Source organism: Echinops telfairi, unplaced genomic scaffold (genome assembly GCF_000313985.2).
Source record: "Echinops telfairi isolate 266 unplaced genomic scaffold, ASM31398v2 ScPeMD7_7469;HRSCAF=8507_1, whole genome shotgun sequence".
Lineage (NCBI taxonomy): Eukaryota > Metazoa > Chordata > Mammalia > Afrosoricida > Tenrecidae > Echinops > Echinops telfairi.
The window spans coordinates 137,989,971-137,997,414 of NW_022111373.1; positions in this window are offsets into that span (position 1 = coordinate 137,989,971).

Here is a 7,444-nt window from a genome sequence, read left to right on the forward strand (position 1 = left end):
TACCTCAGTTCCCAGGAGCAGCCCCAGCTGACATCTGAGTTATAGAAGCAATTTGTGCGTCAAAAAGACAGCTTTCTCAAGCTCAGCACAGCACATTTCGAGTCCGTAAATGCTTTCCCCAGAGCTGAACTCATTGTACCGTGCATTCCAGAAGCCACTGTGCCCCAGACGGAGCTGTAAATTGTCCAGGAGGCAAAGGGCTGTTCCTATCCGTGCTGTGATGTTCTCCGGAGCAAAGGCTCAGCCCGTGCGGTTTCTGCCTTGTGCTGATCGCGGTGCAAGGGGGGCGGGGAAGAGAAGCCCGGAGCTCCTGGGGTGGCTGGCAGTGCCTCCCCTCAGTAGGCAGCGCCTCCTGGAGCCACGGACAGTTCCAGCGAGGGAGCAGCAGGCTGCCTGGCCCAGCCAGGCGGAGGAGGAGGCACAAGCTGCACCCACCCTGCCCCCTCCCTCCCCACCCGCCTGCTGGCTGCATCCTCCAGCCCCCACTCACACCTCGTCTGGAGTCGGAGCCACATTTATTTATTTATTTATTTATATTGCCCTTATGGTGCATTTCTGGGTTGCTTTACAGAAAGTCACTTTGAAGAATATTCTTTCGAGAAAGGTACACCTATGCACTCCTGAGCCTTCCGTGGTATTATGCTTATTTAATGGACCATCTACCCTGCTGGGAGCGGCAGCAAATATAACTATTGACAGGAGGGGGGGGGCGGGGGAGGGATATGGGAGAGAGGCCAGTTGACCTCAAGATCACGTAGGGAGCAAGAGGTGGGGCTAGAAGTCCAACCCAGACACAGTGACTCCAAAGGCCACACTCTTAAACCCAGGACAGTACCGCCTTCCCCAGCCTCTGCTGCTCCACTCCTTATCTCATCTCTTTTCTTCTTTTCTTTGACAGCCCCACCCCCACCCCCGGTGGAGAGAGAAGAAAGACTGCCCGGCTTCCCTGGCTCTGGACTCTGACTTCTCCCTTTCATTATAAATCACATGGCTTTGGCCTGTAACCACCACTCCCCATCCCACCCCAACCCCAACCCAAAAGCTTCGTGTTTATCATTCTCGATCATAGCATTATCGATATATTGCTTGAGCTACTCACATCTTAATGGTTCGGTCCCCTTCTTCTTCCTCTGGCACGAAGGTTGTACCACAAAAGCACTTGGGGGTGGGGGTGGGGGGAATAAACTGAGAAAGTCCAGCCCCTCCTGCTCTATCTTTATATAAAATCTGCGTAACTAGTTCAAGGAAGAACTTTCCGGGCTATAAAATAAACCAAACAGGAGACAGCATGCACCAGGACAGCCATCTGCCTCGCAGTGGGCTGGCGTGATTTTGTGACTGTGTCGAGCATACTGCTCTGTTAGTCTGCGTGGCACAGATGGTCAGGCACTAGCCTGCTAGCTGAATGAATGGGAGCTTCAACCCCCACAGAGGCATCTCAGAAGAAAGGTGTGACAATCTACCACTGAATGATCCCAGCCTTGAAGACCCCCGAGCTGTTGTACTCCACCCACATGGCTTCTCTGCCCGCGGAACTCAGCCCATGGCAGCAAGCAATCACACAGAGTCACACGGGTGCTTCTGTTGTTCCAATGTTTTCTGACTTGCGCTGAAGTCTTCTTTTCCTACTTAGTCTATTAGCTACTGGGAAAGGGGTGTAGTTAATACCAATGCCTGCAGCCTGCTTGCTGTGCCTTTTACTTAGCTCTGCTCATTCATTCTTCGGCGTTTAGAGCTAGGGTGCTAGGTGGATGCAGTATGGAGTTGTTCTATGCTTTTGCCGAAGAGCAGGTTTCATTAGTCAGAATCATCCTTCCACATGAAAGAAAAATAATGATCTGTAAATTATCAAGGGTTCATGATGGAGGGAGGGTGGGGAGAGGGGAAATGAGCAGATACCAAGGGCTCAAGTAGAAAGAGAATGTTTTGAAAACGATGAGGCCAACATACGTGCTTGAGACAATGGATGGATGGAGTGTGATAAGAGCTCTACGAGCCCCAATAAAATGATTTTTAAAAAGAAAATAATAAATAAACAAGGCCGGGGGTGGGGTGGGGGGTGGAAATCATCCTTCGTTCCTAGTAAAGGAGCCCAGGTGGTGCAGTGGTTACATGTTGGGCTGCAATCCACAAGGTCAGTCTCTCGACGCCACCGGCTGCTCCTCAAAAGAAAGGCAGGGCTTCTACTCCCATAAAGGGGTACAGTCTCGGGAGGCACGGGGTGACGGGGGTGGGGGAGTGGTTCTACGATGACTGGGCATCGACACTGGCAGTGAGGTGTGTCCTCTAATAAAACCTTATCTTAAAGTCTCCTGGGTCTGCTAGTCCCTGGCCTATTGTTCACCTGCTACCTTTTCCTCCAGCCTTTTGCAATCCACCTGCCCGTGTCCTTATATTCAAAGTGTGTCTTCACATGCCACCGTAGAAGCAGCGCCTTTTTTCCCTCTGTGACCACTTGTCTTTGACTTTGTTTTTAAATTGAATGCATGCTGTGGTCCGTGCATTGAGGAACCCTGGTGGCACAGTGGTTCTGCATTGGGTTGTGATCTGAAGGCCAGCAGTTCGAAACCAACAGGGAGAAAGAAGGGCTTTCTATTTCTGTGAAAAGTTGCAGTCTTGGAAGCGCACACACAGGGACAGTTCTCCCCTGTCCTGTAGGGGCGCTATGAGTCAGCATTGGTTGGCTTTTTTTGGTTGGTCCTTACATTAGTTTCCTATTATTTTTTTGGTATAAGGTGCCATCTGAGATGTAGTCAATTAATACAGACTATCTAGCCGTAACTCCATAGGTGATTCATTACAATTCTGGACTGCATGCCTGTGGCTATAATCCCATTTTGGAGGGAGTTCTCCGCTATGATGATGCATACGACTATGGACCAACGTGTGGGATTCCTGGTCCAAGGAGACAGAGGCTGACAGACCATGTGGCTGAGAAGCTGAAGACCAGAGAGAGACTTAGCTGCTGGCTGAGGAGAGGTGAGCCAATGTGTCTTCTGATTTGTGGTAACCTATTAACTCCCTGGAGGTGGGCTGATTCTCATTGGGCTGCAATGCACATGGTCAGCCGTTCAAAACCACCAGCAGCTCCTCGGGAGAAAGACAGGGCTTTCCACTCTCATCAACAGTCACCGTCTCAGAAACCCACAGGGGGTCACTATAACTCAGCACTGACTCCAGGGCAGTGCATAGTAACCCCTCACAATACCCTTATTCTGCCCCAACTAGTGCTGCCTCTTGGTCTATGGATGGGCTCCACATGAGCACAATTCCCATCCTTAGAAAGATGCTCCAGAATGTGTTGACCCGCACACTGGAATGCTTTTGCATGGTCAATAAAACACAAGTAAACATCTGCCTGCTACTCTTCGCTTTCAGTCAAGAGCCCTCTGATAACAGCGATGAATACCCCGCCCTTCACCTCCAATTCAACCTACAACGGTTTACAGACAGTTCCTGTGACTACTGAGCCTCCAGGGCAAGGTGAACTATTTCCTGCCAACAGCACAATGGAAGCATTTAGTGTGAACTGCTTGGCTGGCCACTTTGCTGGTGACGAGTCACCCTCAGGACCGTGAAATGAAGAGCCTGTGCATCCCCTCGGTTAGTTCTGAGGTAGAATTAGGCTGTTCGACTCTAAAAGTCCAGGTTGTGCGAAAGTTAAACTCAGCTACTAATCTGAAAGGTCAAAAGATTTGGGGCTCAAACCCACCAGGTGCTCTAAGAGAGAACAGATGTGGCAATATGCCCACTGCCATTGAGTTGATTCCATCTAATTTCACCTGATGGGACAGAGTCCTCGTGGCAGTGCTTTCCATATTCTTCTCCAGAACCACAATTCAAATGTAGCGATTCTTCCTCGGCCTGTCCTTCGTCCGTGTCCCACTCTCACTTGCATAAGAGGCCATGGAAGAGACCATGGTGTGAACCAGGCACACCTCAATCCTATAAGTAGCATCCTTGCTTTTCAACACTCCACAGAAGTTTGTGCAGCAGGTTTACCTAATGCCGTCTCTTGACTGCTGCTTCCATGAGCATTGATTGTCTATTCTCAATTTGACCAACTGAAAATCCTCGTTGGGGTTGTTAGTTACCATCAAGGTGTCTTCAGCGTGTGGCCTAAAGTGTAACAGAAGGCAACGGTGCCCATTCCCACACCATCTCCACGATCACTAGTGTGTTTGAGTCCCTATTTCGTAGCTGTTTGTAACTAGATATGCAGTTGGGAAATGACATCAGGTTTTAAATGCCATCCGTGGGAGGATGGATACCCACACCTTGGTACAGAGACACGGTGGACTATTAAAGGATGGCTTCAGAGGACATTATGCGGACTGAAGTTAGTCAGTCACGAAAGGACAAACACCATGTGATGCCAGTGATTCAAATGGAAAATAAAGAAACAGACTTTGATAGTTATCAGGCTGAAAAAAAGAAGTGGGGAGGGGAAGGAGTGGGCTCAAGGGTAGATAGGTGTTAATTTGGGTGAAGAGGAAGACAAGAGAGTGGGGTGGGGGGAGTGAGGGAACCGGCAAAGCCATGGATGGGGGAGGTGGATAAGATGTTTTAGTTGTTGTATACCAAAATGATGACCTGTTATAGAAACCCCAACCTAATTCACAATAAAAGGTGTGCTTTTTAATAAGTATCATCATCTGTTAATACAACTGAATACATAATGAGAATGAAAATGACTCCCGGTTTGAGACTTGCCCACCGCTGATTTCAACATTATCTGATTCAGAAAAAACAACCCGACAAGAGACCTAATACGTCCATGGCAGGGCCCGATAGTTTCACTTGTTGTTCTAATCACATCAGCCTTTCTGAGACTGTGCTAATGCTCCTGACTCAGACCGGTGGCTTTTTAACTTCTAAGCTACTTAGCAATGCAGCCTAGTTCTGCTGTCTTCCTGATACGGTCCAGTCCCCTTGAAAGCGTGCCAAGGGTTTATTGGGCACGGTGACTCGTGTCTCATAGCGGGGACAATAAAGATGAGGTCGTGTGCACTCCAAGACCTCTCTGGGGTCATGCCACCTGCATAACCCTGCACCTGATGTTGTGATCGACCTGCTCAGAACAAAGGTAGCGTTTTCAGTCACGGCCACCAGGCCCATGCTGTAGCGTGGGCGGAGCCTTGTGAAACGCTGAGGAGCGCAGGTCCATGTGCATTCTGTCCGTCACTGTCATCGCCAGACAGAGAGACGGAACACCAGCAGAAAGAGCCCTGTTCTTACACAGACGGGCTTGTTAAAAAATTTTTTTAAAAAGCCCACCAGCTCAGCTGCACCTCTGTGTGAAGCGGCCTCCTTCCTGATGACACCGTGGGAGTTCCTTTCTGCGTCTGCTTCTGTTGGTTTCGAGGTAGATGAGCAGATCCGACCTGATTTTCTTGGCCTTTATACTGATGCCACCTCCCTCTGAGTTTTTCCACCATCGCACACTGGTTCTCACTAGCCTTACTGCCTCTGTCCAGCCCTCCTCCTGGGCGGTACCTGCCCTGCCCTAGCCCCCGGCCTTCCTTAGCTTGCATTATTCATCCAGCCAGTTTATCTTGAGTTAGCTCGAATCTGAAAGCCCGCCGTGTGACCTCCAGTGTGCCAGAGGAGAACGTGCGCCACGGGGCCTTCAGGTCTGGGTTTGGTTTTGTTGTTTTGTTTTGTTTTTCTCGGAAAGAGATTGCCAGGCCTTTCTTCCGAGCAGGGTGAGCTCAAAGCTCCAGCTGGTGGGCTAGCAGCCCAGGTCCTTATCCGGTGGCACCACCCAGGAGCTCCTTCCTGTACACTACTTGGGCACCTGTGTTAAAAACTCACTGCCATCCAGTCGATCCCAACACATGGTGACTCTATAGGACCGAGTAGAACTGCCCTGTGGGTTTCTGAGAGTGTCTCTCTGTACAGGAGTAGGCAGCCTCATCTTTCTCTGGCAGAGCGGCTAGTGGTTTTGAACTGCTGACCTTGCAGTTAGCAGCTCAATGTGTAACCAATACGCCACCCACTGGGGCCCCTTCACACACACGTGTTACAGCCTCTAGAATATGCTTTTGCCACAGCTTGCATCTTGACCGTAACAGGGTGACTTGAAATCATAGTCAGGGACTCTTGCATGCCTCTGGAAGCTGGGTCTGTGGCCAGCGAGTCTGCGGGGTTGTGCCCCCTACCCACACCCACCCACACCCACTGGAGGACCCGGAGGAGAAGACTCCCCCTACCTCTTCCAGCTTCCTGTGGCTTCCAGTAATCTTGGCATTCCTACATTACCTTCTCTGTCTTCACAAGACCACTCTCTTCTCTGTCCGTCTACTCTTCTGACAATGACCCCAGACCTCGGATTTATGGCCTCCCTAATCCAGGACGCCAGGGCTGCAACAATGGGCTCAAGCATAGGAACAATTGTCCATCTCTTTTAAGGTATAGAAGAGATTAGGAGAGACAAGGAAAGACACAGGCCACGTGGCATGAAGATTGCTGAGGGGCCAGAAGCTCAGGGATCCCAGAAACCTCCTCCAGAGCCAACCGAGAGAGAAAGCCTTTCCCTGGAGCCAGCACCTTGAACTCGGACCAGGAAGGCTGCAGGATTGCTGCATTTGATTCTGGGGCTGCTGAAACACAGTGAAAGGACCACAAACAGCCAGAAGAGCAAGCAAATCTGTCCTCAAAGAAGTGCAGCCAGGACGCCCCTTCAGAGCGAGGATGGATAGACCCGGTGTCCCGTCCCGTGGACATGTTATCAGGAAGCGCAGTCCCGGAAGAAGGACATCATGCTTGGGAAAGTAGAGGAAGAGGAAGGCCCTCAAGGGGCTGGACGGACACAGGGCTGCTACCATGAGCTCAGACCCAACACTGCAGGAGTGGGCAAACCACCCACCTCTCTCCTTGGGAGGAACCATTTTTATTTTGAGGATTTGTTAGCCCACCTCTCAGGCTCCTGAAGAAGTTTTAAAGCAACCCTGAGACCCAGCGGACGAGAAGGGGGTAATTCTTCCTTCTTCCTTCCTCTCTCAGAAAGCACCGGCACAATGTGTGGTCCCTCCAGGTGGAGCTGAGATCAGCTTCTTTTTTGGAAGACAGTAGCTGTTTACCTGGGGGGTTGGGGGGGGTGTTTGGTAGGTGCCATAGAGTCTCGGGTAGCAACTCCATGTGCAACAGAACAAAACAATGCCCGGCCCTGCACCGTCCTCACAATGGCTCTGTGTTGGAGCTCATTGCTGCAGCCACTGCATCAGGCCATCTCAGCGAGGGCCTTCCCCTTTGTCACTGCTCCTCCACTTCACCAAGCACGACGTCCGTCTCCATCTCCGGGACCGCTCTTCCTGCTAACATGTCCAACACAGGTAGATGAAGTTTCTCCATCCTTGCTTCGAAGGACCATTCTGGCTGTACTTCTTCCAAGACAGGTTTCTTTGTCTAATTAGCAGTCTGTGGTACTTTCTGTTTGGTTTTT